Genomic DNA, 22,330 nt, shown 5'->3' on the forward strand with positions numbered 1-22,330 from the left:
TTCGGATACGGAAATTAGAATTTATCCTACTTATTCTTGTATTCCTTTAGGTTTTTTTTTATGATTTATTGGCTGCTTTATTAGCTTTTTTGCAATTCTTCCAAGATTAAACATTCTTACGCATTAAAAACGTCGTAAATTTTTCCGCAGCTAGACTTCCTACACTATCTAATAATAAAGTATTACCTTAGGAAGGTGTGGGTCAGTGGCGTGGAAAATTAGAAGTGCACTAATCCGGACTCACCTGAAAAGATAAAGTTCGATTAAAGCAGGGAAGGGTTGCAAACAACAGCTTCTGGAGTGAAACTAAATCTACTTAGTATATGATTAAATGCTACTCCTCGGAAACTTCAAGGGACGAGAAGTACGTTACTTGTTCAAGCAAAAAGCATCTTCCACATCAACAAATTCCGTCTTTACAAATCCGTCAAGAAAAAAAAATGTTTATTTAAAGTTTAGCTTGCCAACAAGTATGATTTATTAGTATTGTAAATAAAAATGATCACCGATGGTTTAATTATGGCTGAAAAAAATCGCAATAAAAACAACAAATAAAGCCCCCAATGAATACAAAAACAATCTAATCCACGTGAATTCCGGTAACCAAACACCCTTGCAAATACAAAAAACCGTAATGAATAAAGCACCATTTCATCATTTTTATGTTCCCATTTAGCGGCTGTTACAGCCCCACTCTATCGTTCGTGTAATTATGCAACACATAAAATGTGAATTGCATAAATTAATAGTTATTTTATTCCGGCGGCGTCCTGTAAAAAGACTTATGACCGTATAGATTAAGTGGAATTAATTTATTCGTTATATATACAGTAGACATGTAAATGTCTGCTGTTCCGTGAGCTGTTCAAATATAACATCGACAAACAAGGCCCTTGTCCAAACACAGGATGCGCCCGACAACTACACAGCCAAGATTTGTTGGCCGCCCCCGACCGACACCCCCGATAACGCAAACCCGCTTATTGCCCTCAGACTTAATTACACTTTTATTGCCTTGTTCCTGACCCCAAACGCCCTTATACGGAAAACCGCAATGGTACCGACATTGTTCGGTTGTTTATGCGGTTTCGGATAACATCCTCAAAAAACAAAAAAAAACTAATTACGAAAAGAAAAATAAAACAAAAATTAAATTCTGAAAATTTCCCGGCGCATCCACCAAAATTGCGCTTGAATTATTTCATTATTTAGACTAAACAGTAAGTGATTTTTTTAAGAGTTGAGTATGAGTAGTAAATAGTTTTCGACACAATTATTGTGTCTACAATTTTACGCTAAAAAAAAAAAATTACGAAACGAAAATTACTTATTTTTCAACTTATTCAGTTTCACTTATTTTCAGTATTTACATTGCATGCTACATTATAAACAAACGAAAATAGTAATGACTGTACTGTTAATAAATGTAAATAAAATGATGTGAATTTACGTCACGATGGGTGATTTGTCACTTTATTTTAGTGACTTTTTTGTGTACCAATAGATTAAATAATATATGAAAAATTTATTCTGAGGAAACACAAAGAGAAAACGTTCTTTAAGCGTGATCTTAATTTAGCTACTGATCCTCTTGATTTGTACTATACTTCCACAATTCGCAATTTACTTTAATGAGTCATCAGATCTGTGGTGGATGACTAAGAAAGTAGAACCCTTAAAAATACCAATTCCCGTCAAAAAACTAAGAATAACAAAAGCAAAAAAACCCTAATAACTACCTTGCGTAAGAAAATGGGCAAGAAAAAAACAAAGGAAAAATAACAAAACAAACACATATACTAGAGGAATGTAGAACATCGGAGGAATACACGGAAAATAGACAGAAATCATCAATGATCTAGGGAACAAAGAAAGTGAAATATTAGCCCTTATAGAAACAAAAACGAAAACGAAAGGAAGTAGGATCCTTACGAAGATGCTAGAATGAGTGAAAAAATAATTTTGGTAAAAAAACATAAGAAACAATAGAGTCGTCTAAAGGAATGATAACTGTAAGAAGTAATATGAATGCAAGAGAAGATAATAAACCAGAAATATTGAATAACGAGTTGGGACAATAAAGGGATGGATATACCGGGTCTGCAAAATGGCAGTCCCAAAAAAATAATACAAAAATTCTTTATGACGTATATTACGAAAAAAAGAGAGGGTGGGTGGGCGGGGCTGTTATCTGCTAAGATAACGCTGATTTTGGCAATTAACATACCTTGTAAGATAAGAGAGGGTGGGTGGGCGGGGCTAGTACCTGCTAAGATAAGACCGATTTTGGCAAATGATATCCTCTAAGAAAAGAAAAAGCAGACAAAATGGTGGATCGAACAAATAAACATTATAATAAAGAAAATTAGCATGGATACAATATCTAGTATAAGAAACAGAGAATTGTAGTAAAAGAAAACGTCACACGTCAGAGGGGCAAAAGAAGTTGGGAAAAACAAGAAAATAGCAGAGAAAATACGAACCTGTTTTACAGAACACCCAAAAGATTAAAAAAGCAAAGCAGAAACAATGATGAATAGAATAAAAAAATAAAGTTGGGAAAAATTTTGAGAGATTTTAAAACAAAATAAGAGAGAAAATACGAAACTGTTTTACAGAACACTTAAAAGATTAAAAGACAAGAAGAAAACAACAATGAATAGGCTAAAAGAATTAAAATGTGAAACTAAGAACAGATAGAAGAAGATACATTAATAAAAAGGCGGAAGAAGTACTTTGAAGAAGTGTTAATCAAAACTCCATTCCAATCAGACCGAAATACGTAAAAACTGAGAATGAATGGGAATATAAAAGAAGAATAAAATTCAGAAATAACACAAGAAGAATTAAACGATCCACTCAGAAAAATCAAACTATCATAAATCATAAATTACATCTGAGAAGTAGTAAAAAAAAACTAATATAATATTAAATATGGTGTGGACGGAAAAAAATCCTAGATGAATAGATGAATGCTTTAACACCACGATATAGAAAAAATTAAATCAAAGACACTAAGGAAATTACAGAGGCATAACCAAATTATGTACAGCAGAAAAATGATAACTAAGAAAAACTCATACCCGAAATAGAGGAAAAACCATAAGACGAACAATGCGGATTCCGAAAAAGTCATAGCACATAAGATCCCATATTTGCATTAAATCAAATACATAATAGAAAAGGACTATATGAAAACAAAAAACTATTTTTAAGTTTTATAATTAATAATGAGGGAAGTAATCAATAAAATAAACAAAGACTAAGATTACTTCGACAGAATTTTCTTCGCCCTTAAAGTACAGTCCAACAAATCCCATTTTTATTAAAAAACACAAAATTTAATTTTGCGATTTTTGTTTTGTGATAACCTCTATTAAATAAGAATCAGTGGTCTAGGACGCGGTCCGCAGACGTGCGAACAATAGAAAATATATTTAGAGTAAATAACCAACGAGAAAAAGTGTATTATTGTCAGTGTACTTGCTTAACTTCGATTGTTTATGTTCATACATACAAAATGCAGGTAGCTGTTTATTTAATTTGAATGAGTTGTCACCTCTAAACAGGGGGTAAAATTATTAATTAAGCCATAATGGAGCAAAGTGTTTTGAATATTAATAGTATTATAATTCTTATTTCATCAGTATTAAATATAGATAGGCGCAACATTATTGTATTCGCATATTTTCAACAAAATGAGATAACTCGTTCTGAATTTGATCAATAAAAAAATAAAAAGCGATTAATTTTATGAAATTACTTTCATCTAATGAAAAAAAAAGAGGTGCTACCCGCTAACCTGTAACGACGGACCTTGGATTTGCGAAAAAAACACCCGGGACAAATTCTTCACCAGAAAATACGGCTCCGTCAAATTATCCCAAAATAGGTATAAAAATCTTCACGAGTGAGGAAAATTGTTGTCCCTGGGAACCTAAATTATTAATTTATTATCCATGACAGAATTTTTTAGTGTTCAAAAAACGGCGCATATCGAAAACATTTGTCAATACCAAAGTCCAAGAGATCCCAGCAACCTGAACGTCCTCACTGCGCCCGCATTTTAGAGGTTGATTTTTTCATTTAAATTTATCTTGACAAGGAGATCTCCAGAATTGTTATAATAAAAACTAAACAGGCTTACTGAATTTGCCAAAATCAGTCTTATCTTAGTAAGTACTAGCCCTGCCCTCTATTTTCTTAGAGCATATGACGTTCGCCAAAATCAGTCTTATCTTAGCAAGTACTAGCCCCGCCCGCCCGCTCGTGTTTTCTCGGAGGATATGTCAATTGCCAAAATCAGTCTTATCTTAGCAAATTCTAGCCCCGCCCACCCACCCTCTATTTTGTCAGAGGATATGACGTCCGCCAAAGTTAGTCTTACCTTAGTAGGTACTAGCCCCGCCCACCCTCCCTCTCTTTTCTTAGAGAGTAGCTCATTTTCCAAAGTCACCCTTATCTTAGCAGGTACTAGGGCCCCACCCACCCACTCTCTCTTTTCTTGGGGAGTATCCCATTTTCCAAAATCAATTTTATCTTAGCAGGTTTGGCAAATGGTATATCCTCCAAAAAAATAGAGGGCGGGTGGGCGGTTCTAGTGCGTAGCAAAATTAAACTGATTTTGGCAAATGACATGTCTTCTAAGAAAACAAAAGGTGGGTGGGCGGGGCTAGTACTCGCTAAGGTAAGACTAACTTTGGCAAGAGACTCACCCTCTCTTTCCTTAGAGGATAATTATTTTAACCCTTTTAATCCTTATCATCCCTTTCAACCTTTTCATCCTTTTCATCCTTTTAATCTCTTAGTCCTTTTCATCCTTTTCATCCTTTTCATCCTTTTCATCCCTTTCATCCCTTTCATCCTTTTCAACCTTTTCTTCCTTTTAATCCTTTTATTATTTTTATTCTTTTTATTCCTTCAGTCCTTGTCATCCTTGTCGTCCTTGTCGTCCTTGTCGTCCTTGTCTTCCTTGTCGTCCTTGTCGTCCTTGTCGTCCTTGTCGTCTTTTCCGTCCTTTTTGTCCTTTTCGTGCTTTTCGTCCTTGTCGTTCTTGTCGTTCTTGTCGTCCTTTACGTCCTTTTCGTCCTTTTAGTCCATCTCGTCCTTCTCGTCCTTCTCGTCCTTCTCTCTCGTCCTTCTCTCTCGTCCTTCTCTCTCGTCCTTCTCTCTCGTCCTTCTCTCTCGTCCTTCTCTCTCGTCTTTTTCGTCCTTCTTGCTCGTCCTTTTCATCATTTTCATCCTTTCATCCTTTCATCCTCTCATACTCATTCAAAATTCGTATGACTGTCCGTTGTTCTAATTCATAATTCGCACAAATCAACATATCCTTTATATCCTTTTCTCCCTTTTAATCCTTTTATTCCTTTTCGTGCTTTTCGTCCTTTTCGTCCTTCTCGTCTTTTTCGTCCTTTCCGTTCTTTTCGTTCTTTTAATCCTTTTCGTCCTTTTAGTCCTTCTCGTCCTTCTCCTCCTTTTCGTCCTTTCAGTCCTTTTAGTTCTTTTAGTCCTTCTCGTCCTTCTCGGTCATCCTGTTCGTCCTTCTCGCTCGTCCTTCTTGCTCGTCCCTTTAGTCCTATCGTCCTTTTAGTCCTATCGTTCTTCCGTTCTCTCGTCCTTTCATCCTTTCATCCTCTCATCCTCATTCAAAATTCGTAAGACTGTCCGTTGTTCTAATTCATAATTCGCACAAATCAACATATCCTTTAATCCTTTTAATCCTTTTAATCATTTTAGTCCTTTCAGTCCTTTTACTGCTTTTCGTCCTTTCCGTCCTTTCGTCCTTCCGATCTCTCGTCCTTTCATCCTTTCATCCTCTCATCCTCTAATTCAAAATTCGTAAGACTGTCCGCTGTTCTAATTCATAATTCGCACAAATCAACATATCCTTTATATCCTTTTAATACTTTTACAAATCCTTCTAATTATTTTAATCCTTTTAATCCTTATCATCCTTTTCATCCTTTTCATCCTTTTCATCCTTTTCATCCTTTTAATCTTTTAGTCCTTTTAGTCCTTTTAGTCCTTTGAGAACTTTAAGTCCTTTTAGTCCTTTTAGTCTTTTTAGTCCTTTTCGTCCTTTCCGTCCTTTCCGTCCTTCCCGTCCTTTCCGTTCTTTTCGTTCTTTTCGTGCTTTTCATCCTTTCATCTTTTTGGTCCTTTTCGTCTTTTTCGTCCTTTTCGTTCGTTTCGTCCTTTTCGTCATTTTCAGGTTCGTTTTGATAAACAAAAGTATACTGTACGCATAAAAACATTACTACTCAATTATGACCAAACTTGACCTGACCTGACTTCACCTGATCTGAACTTACCTGACCTGATCTCTCTATTGTCTTAAATAAACAAATTTGAAATATTACTGTGAATAACTAAACCAAAAAATACATTCTGAATGAATTGTATTTCGAGAAATAAAAATTTATGTTCTTTTTATCTACAAAAATTGCATAGCGGACTATTTTGTCGAGAGTTATATTGTCGCTGAGCTACTTTGGCGGGACTTTTTAATGGAACTATTTTTGGGGCTATTTTGACGGGTTACGAATATTCTTAATAAGAAGTATGCATACAAAATTTGACAACAATTGGTCCTGTAGTTTCGGAGATTATCTGTCTAATAAAAATTGACACAGACGACAGACAGACAACAGACAGACGGAAACGGGAGACCACTTTTTTCGTACTTTAGGGCCTCGTCAGACTCGCTTACGCTGGGGATGTAAAAATGTCTCAGCAACAGAAAAATATCAGAAAAAATAAAAATAACGATCTACAAAACAATTTGCACGCCAGTTTTCTTATGTGGAAATGAGAACTGGATTCGAACAGAACGAGAGAAGAAAAGAACATAAGTAGCCGAAATAAAATTCGTTAGAAAAACTACGAGTATCAGCAAAAGGGATAAAATAAAAAATAGAAATAAAGAAGAAGTTAAACCTACAATCAATAAAACAATTAACAGAAGAAAACAAACTTTGATGGTTTGGGAAGCCAAAATTACAAAACTTGGAATAAGAACGTTGCGATCATACAGCGCAGTGGAAGCAAATCATGGAGGAAGCAATAACGATGACAATGGATTGAAGAAATTTGAGAAGCTTCGTCTAGGAAAAAGTCAACCCAAAGCCAAACGTCGACACCTAACGGTACAATTGTATGTATTATGTAGGTATGTAAAATGGAGTCAACTAGAACTCTTTACGCAATCTAAAGAGTACAATTTCAGAAACTTTAAAAAACTCTTTATCGTTCTTTACATAAAATTTCAGTTTTACTTTCAAATAAACTTGTCAATAGACGATACACAGACAATATGCAATCGAAAACGCAGAAGCGACATTTTCGTATTTACGTACTATGACATCTCGAGCAAATGAAATTAATACTAAAAATTAAAGTTCCTACTACCACAAAAATGTCAGCGAAATACCAGCACGTCTCATTTTGTCTAATAGTAAAGAATTCTTTAATTTGCTAATTGGTTCTTATTTAGGTTATTGTCTTGATTTGGGAACTTATAATGGGTTTAAGATGATTGACGCTGCATTTTGTTAAAAATTAAATTCAAGGAAATGGCTGAACCGTGAAAAGGAAAAATTATAGTCAATAACCAAAGAATTATTTTTAATGTTATATAAATAAGGGTCGGGTCAAATGAGTTCAGGTATAGGTTGCATTCTCCTGTATCTAGAGTTCATCATTGTTCCTCTTATTCACGAATGATGTTGTCGTAAATTAGAAAATATTTCCTATTTTTTTCATTTGGTGTCATCGGAGCTTAATTTTATGTTATTCCCTTCCACCTCAAATGCCATCTAAATTACTCCGTCTCATCTGGCATCCACTAAGTCGTTGAATGTAGAAAGTGGTGTACCAATTTATCTCTTCTTATACCGTGTGATTTTTTGATTTGTGATCTAGTTTTCGCTCCTGATTAAAATAACGTAAACTGAGCTTAGTTTTCATTTTCGCAAATTCGTTTCGCTTAATACACTTTTAAAGACAAAATCAAAACTGTCTAAATGTTTCTAGATAATTGTCAAAATAACTACACCACCTTTTGCTTATCCGTTGCTCAAAAGGAATAAATCAATGCCTTTCATCATCACCTTTAAATCCTTCATAGCTTTAAAGTTCTCTCGTAACCTAAAGTGTAATACAATAATTTCGAAACCTGTCGCCGCCTCCGCCGGCACAATTCTCGTCCGTGCCGATCCACCTCCTCGTCCCAATAATAATTAAAGCGACTGTTAAAACACAAGAGATCCTCCAGTCCATTAATCACTGGTCGGCGCAGCATCAGGTTGTTTTTATTCGTTGCCTCCGGTGCAAATCCACCCTTTTCGTATTATTCGTGTAGTAATGCATCAAAGCTTGGTTAAAGCGGACGTCGTCCCAGAGGACGATCTCGTTGTATGGAGTCCTGACCCTGGCGGACCCGGAATGACTCCGAACGTACGTAAATATCCCGGCAACTTTGTACACAACTTCGAAGGGGCTCACTTACATTATTTATGCGGACGGCCAGTGCTGTTGGTAAACACGTGTACATTTTCTGCGGTACACGTGAAATATGAGGCTCACTCGTGGACGCGGTATTAAATTCATTTCTTATAATTTATTAACGGGGTGTTTATCAGACGACGGGCGGAGGTATGCGAACTTTCGCCAAGAAAAAATTTATGTTGGAGGCAGTGGGAGTGTTCAGTAGTAATTAGAAATACTGGAAAAGGTCGATTTGAATTTAATTAATTAATATTTTCGAGCAACGTCCTTGAGAAGAGCTGTCAACATAGAGCGTAAATTCCGGTTTAATTGAGGAAAATATTTGTTCGTCAAAACTCCAGCTGGATAAATGCTGAGATAAGTAATTTCATGATGTTAAAAGCCAGCAACATTCCTACATGTAAACACAGAAAACCTGTGAATATTTTATCACTTTACAAAATCCCCAGACACCACAATATAATTTTGTTACAGACTAGGGTAAATACGGCGCTGTTCGAGGTTCAACGACTGCCAATCTTCGATCTGCAGGCACCATCGGTTTTAAAGGGTCAGTTTTTAAATTAAACTAAATTTTGCCACGTGTTCCATCCGTTCCAATTATTTATTAAAAACTGTTCCCACATTTGCTGTTTGCCTTTTACTAACACCGTTGCACGTGAAAGATGAGGCCCGCCCGATGCATGCAGTATTAAATTCGCTTCTTATAATTTATTAACGGGGTGTTTATCAGACGACGGGCCCGAGGTCTGCGAACTTTCAATAAGAAAAAATGGATGCGAGTTTCAACAGGACCCTAATTCGTCAAAAGGGAGCTTGAAGTGTCAGCGAAAAGTTCCAGGGAGAAATCTGGAAAGTGAATTATTGGGGAAGATAGACCGTTATGACGGGTTTCATGGTGCTGTCAATCAGTCATTTAGTTGATGTAGCATTTATTTTTAAGAGGGTCGGCTTTGAAAGTTTTCTAACTTTGTCGACAACAAAATAAATGATTTACACGGCTGATGCGATGAGCCTGGTTCAGAAGTAACGCCTGTTACTGAATTTTTAAACAGCAGAGCGGTTTTTATTAATACGGAGTCTCACTATGAAAACATCTACCAGCAATATTATGTATTAGTTTCTTTATTAATTTAATTTAGGGGTTAATGGCACTCTGTCGTCATGGCCTACCTCGTAGGGAAACCGGTGGGATGATAAATATATAAACACTATACAGGGTGAATCACTATTGGAGACAGAAAAAGAAACCAAAAACTAAAGATGGACCGCTCGTTCAGGATTGTAATCTAAAATTATTTTTACCTATACATAGTGTTTTTTAAGACGTAACACACAACTATTGTCATTAGCCCCATCCTAGGTTTTATCACCATAATTTATGTTTGAAATTTCTTTGCGACGTTGTCACGTTAGTCCAATTCTGTTAAATTGTCTTAGCAATGAAGGGTTCACAAAAAAATTCGCCACAGGGTTATTTAAAATACACAATTTTTATAAAAATTTTCTAAAATTTTACAATTCTCAAAAATCGGTAATTCAGTTTTTTCAAATAGAATACATTTTATTACTAAATCTTACTTAATGTTCGTCTCTTTTTGCTCTTAAAGAAGAAGTCCAAATATTAAGTTTCAAGCTTTTACCTGACGTTGCCAAATTGCCGTCAATAGTAACTTTGATGTTCAACTTTTGCCATATTTAAAGGGGTTGTAGAAGAAAAGTGGAGGATTTAAGTTGATTACTACAAAATTTTACCATTTTAGACGTGTTTTAAGTTTCTTGTTATCGAAATAAGCCTACACATATTAAGAAAACAAGGCAAAATGTAGCCCCACCCACCCGCCCTATCTCAATTGTGACGAATTTTTTATTAGTCGTTAGCCAAGAAGGCGGAGCTTAACTGCAAAATCCTTATTTCGCTACGAAAAATTAAAAACATCTTTTTGAGACTCGTGTTGTTCAAAGAATACTGTGTATATTAAGAAAAAAATAAAGCCAAGGATTAGACCCCATCCATACCTGCCCCGATCTCAATTCTCAATTGTGATAAATTCTTCATTTGTTGTTAGATAGAGGGGCGGGGCTTAATTGCAAGACCCAGATTTGTCTAGAAGGATTTACCATTTTAAACATGTTTTAAGTTTCTTGTTTTGAAAAGACAACTACCTATATTAAAAAAGGCAAAATATAGGCCCCGCCTACCCGCCCTATCTCAATCGTGGTGATTTTTTTTTAATCGTCGAAAGCCAAAAAAGCGGAATTTATGTTTATAATTTCTTATATAGAAAAAAGAATTTTGCAGTTAAGCTCCGCCCCCTTGGTACAACCCGAGTAAAAAAATTCGTCACAATTGAGATAGGGCGGGTGGGCGGGCATTCATTTTGCCTTTGTGTTTTTAATATGTGTAGACTTTTTTTCAAAACATGAAACTTAAAGCATGTTTAAAATGGAAAAATTGTGTAAGGAAATATCGATTTTGCAATTAGGTTCCGCCTCATAAATTGCAAAATCCATATTTCCTTGCAAAATGGACCATTTTTACCATGTTCTAAGTTTCTTGTTGTGGAAAGATGGCTATGTATATTACGAAAAAAAAGGCTAAATATAAGCCCCACCCACCCACCCTATCTCAATTCTGATGATTTTTTTATTTGTCGTAAGCCGAGGGGCGGAGCTTAGTTACAAAATCCTTATTTCTCTACAAGAAATAAAAAACATGTATTTGAGTATCGTGTTATTCAAAGAATACAATGCATACTAAAAAAAAAATAAAGCCAAAGATTAGGCCTTACCCATACCCACTGCGATATCAATTCTCAATTGTAATAAATTTTTCATTCGTTGCCAGATCGAGGGGCGGGGCTTAATTGCAAGATCCATATTTGTCTACAAGAATTTACCATTTTAAACATGCTTTAAATTTCTTGTTCTGAAAAGACGACTACGTATATCAAGAAAAAAGACAAAATATTAGCCCCGCCCACCCGCTCTGCCTCAATTGTGATGATTTTTTTTTAATCGTCAAGAGCTAAAGGAGCGGAATTTAATTGCAAAATCCTTATTATTTCTATACAAGAAATTATCACGAGTACCGTGTTATTTAAAAAAGAGTATGTATATTAAATTAAAGCTAAAGATAACTACACTGATCTAAGTAGTAATGAAGTTTTCATTCGTTAGCAGACCTAGGGGCGGAGCCTAATTGCAAAACACATATTTCCTTAGAAAAATTTACCATTTTAAACGTGTTTTAAAATTTTAAAAATAAAAAACATCACAATTGAGATGGGGTGGGTGAGCGGAGTGTATATTTTGAATTTTTTTCTGAATATACATAGTATTCTTCAAAAAACACGATACTCAAAGACATATTTATAATTTCTTATATAGGAAAAAGTATTTTGCAGTTAAGCTCCGCCCCCTTGGTACAACCCGAACAAAATATTCGTCACAATTGAGATGGGGCGGGTGGGCGGGCTTACATTTTGCATTGTGTTTCAATATGTGTAGACTTTTTTTCACAACATGAAACTTAAAACATGTTTAAAATGGAAAATTTGTATAAAGAAATATCGTTTTTGCAATTAGACTCCGCCTCATAATTTCAAAATCCATATTTCCTTGCAAAAATGTACCATTTTTACCATGTTCTAAGTTTCTTGTTGTGGAAAGATGGCTGTGTATATTACGAAAACAAAGACTAAATATAAGCCCCACCCATCCACCCTATCTCAATTCTGATGATTTTTTTATTTGTCGTAAGCCGAGGGGCGGAGCTTAGTTGCAAAATCCTTATTTCTCTACAAGAAATAAAAAACATGTATTTGAGTATCGTGTTGTTCAAAGAATACAATGCATACTAAAAAAAATAAAGCCAAAGATTAGGCCACTGCGATATCAATTCTCAATTGTAATAAATTTTTCATTCGTTGTCAGATCGAGGGGCGGGGCTTAATTGCAAGATCCATATTTGTCTACAAGAATTTACCATTTCAAACATGCTTTAAGTTTCTTGTTCTGAAAAGACGACTACGTATAAATATAAGCCCCACCCATCCACCCTATCTCAATTCTGATGATTTTTTTATTTGTCGTAAGCCGAGGGGCGGAGCTTAGTTGCAAAATCCTTATTTGTCTACAAGAAATAAAAAACATGTATTTGAGTATCGTGTTGTTCAAAGAATACAATGCATACTAAAAAAAATAAAGCCAAAGATTAGGCCACTGCGATATCAATTCTCAATTGTAATAAATTTTTCATTCGTTGTCAGATCGAGGGGCGGGGCTTAATTGCAAGATCCATATTTGTCTACAAGAATTTACCATTTCAAACATGCTTTAAGTTTCTTGTTCTGAAAAGACGACTACGTATATCAAGAAAGAAGACAAAATGTTAGCCCCGCCCACCCGCCCTATCTCAATTGTGATGATTTTTTTTTAATCGTCAAGAGCTAAAGGAGCGGAATTTAATTGCAAAATCCTTATTATTTCTATACAAGAAATTACCATGGGTAGAGTATTATTTAAAAAAGAGTATGTATATTAAATTAAAGCTAAAGATAACTGCCCTGATCTAAGTAGTAATGAAGTTTTCATTCGTTGGCAGACCTAGGGGCGGAGCCTAATTGCAAAACCCATATTTCCTTAGAAAAATTTACCATTTTAAACGTGTTTTAAATTTTTAAAAATAAAAAAACATCACAATTGAGATGGGGTGGGTGGGCGGAATTTATATTTTGCCCTTTTTTCTGAATATACATAGTATTCTTCAAACAACACGATACTCAAACACATATTTATAATTTCTTATATAGAAAAAAGTATTTTGCAGTTAAGCTCCGCCCCCTTGGTACAACCCGATTAAAAAAATTCGTCACAATTGAGATAGGGCGGGTGGGCGGGCTTACATTTTGCCTTTGTGTTTTAATATGTGTAGACTTTTTTTCACAACATCAAACTTAAAACATGTTTAAAATGGAAAATTTGTATAAAGAAATATCGATTTTGCAATTAGACTCCGCCTCATAATTTCAAAATCCATATTTCCTTGCAAAAATGTACCATTTTTATCATGTTCTAAGTTTCTTGTTGTGGAAAGATGGCTATGTATATTACGAAAACAAAGACTAAATATAAGCCCCACCCACCCACCCTATCTCAATTCTGATGATTTTTTTATTTGTCGTAGACCGAGGGGCGGAGCTTAGTTGCAAAATCCTTATTTCTCTACAACAAATAAAAAACATGTATTTGAGTATCGTGTTGTTCAAAGAATACAATGCATACTAAAAAAAAAATAAAGCCAAAGATTAGGCCTTATCTATACCCGCCCCGATATCAATTCTCACTTGTAATAAATTTTTCATTCGTTGTCAGATCGAGGGGCGGGGCTTAATTGCAAGATCCATATTTGTCTAGAAGAATTTACCATTTAAACATGCTTTAAGTTTCTTGGTCTGAAAAGACGACTACGTATACCACGAAAAAAGACAAAATATTAGCCCCGCCCACCCGCCCTATCTCAATTGTGATGATTTCTTTTAATCGTCAAGAGCCAAAGGAGCGGAATTTAATTGCAAAATCCTTATTATTTCTCCACAAGAAATTACCATGAGTACCGTATTATTTAAAGAAGACTATGTATATTAAATTAACGCCAAATGTATCTGCCTTGATCTAAATAGTAATGAAGTTTTCATTCGTTGGCAGACCTAGAGGCGGAGCCTAATTGCAAAATCCATATTTCCTAGACAACTTTACCATTTTAAACGGGTTCTAAGTTTCTAAAAATAAAAAAAACATCACAATTGAGATGGGGTGGGTGGGCGGAGTTTATATTTTGCCTTTTTTTCTTAATATACATAATATTCTTCGAACAACACGATACTCAAAGACATATTTATAATTTCTCATATAGAAAAAAATATTTTGCAGTTAAGCTCCGCCCCCTTGGTACAACCCGAATAAAAAAATTCGTCACAATTGTGATAGGGCGGGTGGGCGGGCTTACATTTTGCCTTTGTGTTTTAATATATGTAGATTTTTTTTCACAACATGAAACTTAAAACATGTTTAAAATGGAAAATTTGTATAAAGAAATATCGATTTTGCAATTAGACTCCGCCTCATAATTTCAAAATCCATATTTCCTTGCAAAAATGTATTATTTTTACCATGTTCTAAGTTTCTTGTTGTGGAAAGATAACTATGTATATTACGAAAAAAAAGGCTGAATCTAAGCCCCATCCACCCACCCTATCTCAATTCCGATGACTTTTTATTTGTCGTAAGCCGAGGGGCGGAGGTTAATTGCAAAATCCTTATTTCTCTACAAGAAATAAAAAACATGTATTTGAGTATCATGTTGTTCAAAGAATACAATGTATACAAAAAAAATATAGCCAAAAATTAGGCCTCGCCCATAGCCACCCCGATATCAATTCTGAATTGTAATGCATTTTTCATTCGTTGTCAGATCGAGGGGCGGGGCTTAATTACAATATCTATATTTGTCTACAAGAATTTACCATTTTAAACATGCTTTAAGTTTCTTGTTCTGAAAAGATGACTACGTATATCAAGAAAAAAGACAAAATATTAGCCCCACCCACCCCCCTATCTCAATTGTGATGATTTCTTTTTTAATCGTCAAGAGCCAAAGGAGCAGAATTTAATTGCAAAATCCTTATTATTTCTACACAAGAAATTACCATTTTTTTCTTAATACACATAGTATTCTTCAAACAACACGATACTCAAAGACATATTTATAATTTCTTATATAGAAAAAAGTATTTTGCAGTTAAGCTCCGCCCCCTTGGTACAACCCGAACAAAAAAATTCGTCACAATTGAGATAGGGCGGGTGGGCGGGTTTACATTTTGCCTTTGTGTTTTAATGTGTAGACGTTTTTTCACAACATGAAACTTAAAACATGTTTAAAATGGAAAATTTGTATAAAGAAATATCGATTTTGCAATTAGACTCCGCCTGATAATTTCAAAATCAATCAATATTTCCTTACAAAAATGTACTATTTTAACTATGTTCTAAGTTTCTTGTTGTGAAAAGACGGCTATGTATATTAAGAAGAGAAAGACAAAATATAAGCCCCACCCTCCCTATCTCAATTCTGATGATTTTTTTTTATGCGTCGTAAGCCGAGGGGTGGAGCTTAAATGTAAAATCCTTATTTTTCTACGAGAAATTACTATGTGAAATACAAAGAAAACTAAATGTATTAATTAAAAGAAAACCAAAAGAGAAGCCCCACCCATATCCATATCCATACCAAGCTCAATTGTGATGAATTTTTCATTCGTTGTCAGACCGAGGGGCGGAGCCTAAGTGCAAATTCAATACTTTCTTACAAAAATGTACTATTTTGAACATGTTTTACCTTTCTTGTTCTTGTGAAAAGAAGATTACACATATTAAGAAAAGAGGGCTTAATATTAGTGGACATCATTATCTCTATCAAAATTTGATTTTCGTAAAACTAGTGCTATCAACCAGAAAAATGTCGCCCCTACTTCAGGGGATTTTTCTTCAAGTTGGCAGCACTGCACACCACCACAATTTGATTGGCTGAAAACCCAAATTCAACGGATGATATAAACGACGCATACGTCAGCGACAAGTTTATAAATCGACATTTATTCCTTGTCAACATCATAAAGATAACTTCTGTTAAAAATTTCAGCTTTCTAGGTCCAATGGTTGGGGGTGTTAAAATGTTAAGAAATAAAAGTTGTTTATTTTATATAATAAATATTAAAATGTCATTACCACAGTTATCATCATAAAAGCTAATTAAATTATTGCCCTTAGCCCTGGAACTATTTCATTTACTCTAGGCATAATTGTGGTGATCTGTATTGTTTAAAATTACGTTATGTCCTGGAGGAATAATTAATTATTTTCATTCATAACATTTAAAACTTCACCATTGTTGAAACTTTGCCCCTACAATACGAAAATTCCCAACCGATACAATTAAGAAAACTTCTAGAGAATCAGCAAACTTTTTTATTTATTCTTGCAGATCACTGTAATTTCCACTTAAAAAAACCCTCTTTCGCAGCCCCCGTCGACGGGTGACATATCACCCTACTAAAACTCCAATCAATTCCCCAAAAAATCGCTAGAATGTCAAGAACTTTGCTCCACTCTTTCGTTCAGGATTCAGATAATGAGAAATGAGTCGATCGTGTTCCACACTTCTTCCAGATTGGTTACAAGAGTTTATTTTCCTTTCTGACAATGAACTGCCTTCGAGGAACTAATTTTTCACAAAAGCCGGCTCGTATCACTCATGCAAGCGCCGAAGGAGTCGCAAAAATAAAAATGTTTAACCGCACCACGGGATAATTCGCGGCGAAGAAGCGATTTCTGCGTGCTTCAAAGGAGTCACGTTTCACCCCAGATCAAATTTTTTACTTCCGTGTGCTACATCAGCTTTCAACGTTTACCCACTAATTAGAGCAGACACCCACTTAACATGTGTGGGTTCGCCTAGAGCGATCGATGTTTGACACACAGAAAAGGTGAAGATCTGAAGGAAACGATCGTCCTCGAGCCAGAAACAGCAAGCAGAAAGTGCTGTTTAGCTGCAATAATAAGAGTTTAATATTATTTGAGTCAGCAGTAGATAATTATACACCGAACTGCTTGTTTATGCAGATCTTCATAACCCAGTATAGGCTAATTGTTTCCTCGTCTGTGAAGCATAACCAATATCGAAGCATATTTTTCGATGGCATTCTTTATTACAATTATTTAATATGTAATTGGATATAAAAAAACGTAAAATAAGTACACCAATTTTTAGATTAATTTTTTTGGAAATAATGTACCGTAAAATAGACCGCCCCTCATAAACTTTTTTGGGATTAAGTATATTAGTTTGATATATGTAATGCAAAATAAATGATACGTTACTGTCTCTAGAATTTCAGGAGAATTGGATCAGACTTTTTTTTTAGACAATCGATGAAATAAGTCGCACAATTCATCAATTTTGTGAGTGTCATTGCCTCAAACTACCTTGATCGCGTGATATCACTTTCATGGAACAGAAACATAAAATAATAACAGCCAACTCTAAATTATTTTTTTTTAGATCCCACGATATTTTATCTAATGAATGAGAATATTGTCACAGTAAAGTAACAAATAAATATACTTTTTTGTTTGCTATGCCTTTTATAACTTGACGAAAATAAAAACTACAAAAAATAAATAAGCTAAATTAATTTAAATTACACTGATTATCCACACTTGGAATTGCTGGTGTCACCCTGTGAAAATAAACGAGGTGTAGTTGAGTAAGCTGCAACTGTAAAGGCAAATTTTATTTATTATTTTAAGTAATCAATTTAATGTGTGAGGAGATTGTCTGGGTAATAAAACCGCAACGGACAGACGAAAAATAACAGAAATAGGAAACCTATATTCTATGAGCTATGACACGCCAAAATCACATAAAATTAGAAATTCATTAATTTTATTTCCAGCGAAACGACAAGTGGTACGCTCAATTTGCTTTTATATTCCTTTGGACTTATTAGATTTTCTTGGTTCGTGAAGCAAAATTAATTATGCGTTACTCTAATAACATAAATTGATGTCTCAAACACATACATTCTAGGTCTACAAAGACTGTAACATTATAACATACTAACCCAAAATAAAAGCGCACAATTTTAGATGTTTCACAACCCGATTTAACAAAGCCTTTGATAAATTCAGGAAGTGGTCGGACTACAGTCGGAGGTTTGTAAATTTTTAATATACAAGATGTAATGGCTGTGGCTGGAAGTATTGGACATAAGAGTAAATTTTGTGACCGAGTTTTATTATTTTCTAGGAAAAATACCTACAAATACCATGTTGGCTTTCATAAACTGTCGTACCACAGTGTAACTGAATTTAACGTTGTATGTGTCCATTCGCATGCTAAAAGGTTGAATTAGAACAAGAACAGAAACAAAGTGTATGCATAACTACTTTAAATTAAAACAGGAATCTGTTTTATATGGACAACTTTGTTTTCTATTTTATCGTGTTCCTCGCTCACGAGCCACCACTGAAAGTTTCATCATTTGTCGGAATCTTATTTGTATGAATTTACATTTATATTGTTACTAGAAGAAAAGTACAGTTAGAACGATGCTGGAAAATGCAACAAAAAAATTGTCTAGGGTTCTTTAGAGAGAATTTTTGTGCCAATGACAGTTGTATTATTTTGTGTTAACCCCCAGATATTAATATAAAAAATGTGGATGAAGCAATATATACGCAATACGCATAGGGCGCATACTACTTAAAATTTGTAATCAAATTACTAAGCACTTTTAAGCTGACGTCATCAATATTTTGGTAGGGACGGGCATACAAAATTTGGTTAGCAATTAAGTAAACTGATGACTTCAAAGCCTGCAAAGCAAGCGAAACTTTTTGAACATATTTAGATAGTTTTATTTACAAATATAATATCACAACCACATGTTTCACTCGATTTTGACATGCAACTATTTTTTTATTTAACTAAGAATCAATTTTTTAATTGTGTTTTATACTAGCAAAACGTCTTAAATTAACAATATTGTTGAAATCGTAATTAATAATAATAGAATGGATTTTTTTCAGAAATTTTAAATGTTTTTAGTGACAATTTTTGTGGATATTTTCCATGAATTGTATGATATTTAACACTGAGAAAAAAATTGAAAAATTGAAATAGTCAAAAATTTTAAAAATCGAAAAATTGAAAAATAAAAATATTGAAGAACTGAAAATCGAAATATCAAAAACTTAAAAACGAAAAATCAAGAAATCAAAACTTTTAAATATAAAAAATCGAAAAATTGAATAACCCGATAATTGAAAATTCAAACATCGAAAAACTGGACAATCGAAAAACCGAAAATCCGAAAACTAAGATATCGAAAAACCGAGAAATCGAAAAGTCAAAAGATCAAGAAATCGAGAAATCGAAAAATTCAAAAATCGAAATCGGTCAAAATCAAAACTGATAAATCGAGAAATTGAACAATCAAAACATCGAAACATCCAATCTCCATAAGTGCACAAATTGAAATATTGAGAAATCGAAAGATCAAAAGATCGAGAAATCGAAAAATCATGAATGAATCGAAAAATTGAGAAACTGAAATAGGCCAAAATCGAAAAAACGAAAAGTTAAACGTTGAAGAATTGGAAAATCGAAAAATCTAAAAGCCGAAAATTGAAAAAAACCAAAAAACGGAAAAATGGAAAAACTGAGAAACCGAAATAGCCCAAAATAAAAAATCGATAACTCATAAATTGAAAAACTCATACATCGAGAAACTGAACAATCAAAATATCAAAACGTCCAAATCTCTATAAATCAGGAAATCAAAACATTGAAAAAGTGAAATATTTAGAAAGTGAAAAATGAAAAAATCGAAAATTTGAAAAAACGAAAGTTTAAGAAATCGAAACATTTGAAAAATTCAAAAACTTGAAAAATTGAAATATCGAAGAATTGAAATGAAAATCGATAAATCGAAAAATCCAAAAGTCAAAAATTGAAAAGTCGAAGAATCGAAATATTGAAAAATCCGAAAACTGGAATATCGAAAAACTGAAAAATTAAAGAAAAACTGAACAATGGAAAAACTGAAAAACTCCAAAACTGAAATGTCCAAAAACTGAGATTCTAAAAAACTAAACAATTGGGAAGACGAAAAATAAAAAAAGTGAAGTCGAAAAATATAAACCTCAAAAAAAATCGAAAATTGGAAAAATCAGAAACCTGAAAAATCGGAAAATTAAAGAATTGAAGAACAGGAAAATCGAAACAGTCGAAAGTCATTAATTGAAAAATCGAAAAATTGAGAATTTAGGAAAGTCAAAAAAATGAAATATTGAAAAATCGTAAAATTGAAGAGAAAAATTGAAAAAACGTAAAACTAAAACATCGTAAAATTTAGAAATGAAGAAATTGAAAAATTGAAAAATTCTATAATCGAAAAATTAAGAAATTGTAAAATCGATAAATTAAAAATTGTAAAATCGACAAATTAAATAATAAATAATCTGAAAAATCCCAAAAGCTAAATTTCGGAGAATATAAAACGAAAGAAAAACTGAAAAATCCAAAACTGAAATATCCAACATCTGAAAAATTGAAAAATTAAAAACCTGAAAAATTGAAAAAACGTAAAATTGAAACTTTGGAAAATTGAGAAATCGAAAAATTGAAAATTAAGAAATCGAAAAATTGAGAACTTGTAAAATCGAAAAATTGAATAATAAATAAACTGAAAAATCCCAAAATTGAAATATCCAAAAACTGAGAAATTAAAAAATTTTGAAACCGAAATATCGAAAAAGTGAAGTCGACAAATCGAAACCTTAAAAAATAGAAAAACAGAAAAATCAAAAACCTGAAAATTCGAAAAATTGAAGAATTGAAGAACTGGAAAATCGAAAAATTAAAAGATCGGTTAATTGAAAAATCGAAAAATTGAGTGTAGAAAAGTTGAAAATTGAAAAATTGAAAAATTCAAACATTTAAAAATAGTAAAATTTAAGAGAAAAATTGAAAAACCGTAAAACTGAAACATAGGAAAATTGAGAAATTGAAAAATTGAAAATGGAGAAATTAAAAAATTGAGAAATTGCAAAATCGAAAAATTGAATAAAAAATAAACTGAAAATTCCCAAAACTAATAATTGAAAAACGAAAGAAAAGCTGAAAAATCCCAAAACTGAGATATCAAAAAAGCGAGAAATTAAAAAATTGAGAAATCGAAAAATCAAAAAAGTGAAGTAGAGAAATTGAAACCTTAAAAAATAGAAAAATTGAAAAATCAAAATCCTGAAAAACAGAAAAATTGAAGAATTGAAGAACTGGAAAATCGAAACAGTCTAAAGTCAAGAAATGGTAAAACAAAACATCGATTAATTGAAAAATCGAAAAATTGAGAATTTTGAAAAGTCAAAAAATGAAAAATTGAAAAATCGAAAAATTGAGTAATAAATAATCTGAAAAATCCCAAAACCTAGACTTCGAAACATTGAAAAATGAAACGAAATCTGAAAAATTACAAAACTGAAATATTCATAATCTGCGAAATTAAATCGAAAAATCAAAAAGTGAAGTCGAAAAATCGAAACTTTGAAAAATAGAAAAATAGAAAAATCAAAAACCTAAAAAATTGAAAAACTGAAGAACTGGAAAATCGAAACAGTCGAAAGTCAAGAAATGGAAAAATCAAAACATCGATTAATTGAAAAATAGAAAAATTGAGAATATAGGAAAATTAAAAATTGAAAATTGAAACATCGAAATATTTGAAAATCGTAAAATTGAAGAGAAAAATTGAAAAAACGTAAAACTGAAACACAAGAAAATTGAAAAATGGCGAAATTGAAAATCCAGAAATTGAAAAATCGAAAAATTGAATAATAAATAAACTAAAAAATCCCAAAAGTGAAATTTCGAAAAATTCAAAAATGAAAGAAAAGCTAAAAAATCCCAAAAATGAAATATCCAAAAAATGACAAATTAAAAAATTGAGGAATCGAAAAATCAAAAAATGAAGTCGAAAAATGGAAACCTTAAAAAACTGAAAAATTGAAAAATCAAAAACCTGAAAAATTGAAAAATTGAAGAATTGAAGAAGTGGAAAATTGAAACAGTCGTAAGTCAAGAAATGGCAAAATCAAAACATCGATTAATTGAAAAATCGAAAAATTGGGAGTTTAGGAAAGTCAAAAAATCGTAAAATTGAAGCGAAGAAAAACTGCTTAAAATTTAAATTACAAAATAAAT

General features: G+C 33.0%; 1 protein-coding gene across 2 annotated transcripts in view; it reads right to left on the reverse strand.

The window, feature by feature from the left end:
• LOC135128356 (heterogeneous nuclear ribonucleoprotein C) overlaps positions 1 to 22,330 on the reverse strand; it is a 673,355-nt gene that overhangs the window by 583,747 nt on the left and 67,278 nt on the right. Inside the window, exon 2 of one of the 2 annotated variants that reach the window (XM_064055267.1) lies at positions 187 to 244. The exons of the other annotated variant lie outside the window; for it this stretch is intronic. The gene's annotated coding sequence lies outside the window, so the exon portion shown is untranslated. The remainder of the gene's footprint in view (positions 1 to 186; positions 245 to 22,330) is intronic. 2 annotated transcript variants of the gene reach the window in all.

The sequence above is a fragment of the Zophobas morio genome, unplaced genomic scaffold, assembly GCF_036711695.1.
Source record: "Zophobas morio isolate AGI-343-1 ecotype UQ-CSIRO unplaced genomic scaffold, CSIRO_AGI_Zmor_V1 ptg000012l, whole genome shotgun sequence".
NCBI lineage: Eukaryota > Metazoa > Arthropoda > Insecta > Coleoptera > Tenebrionidae > Zophobas > Zophobas morio.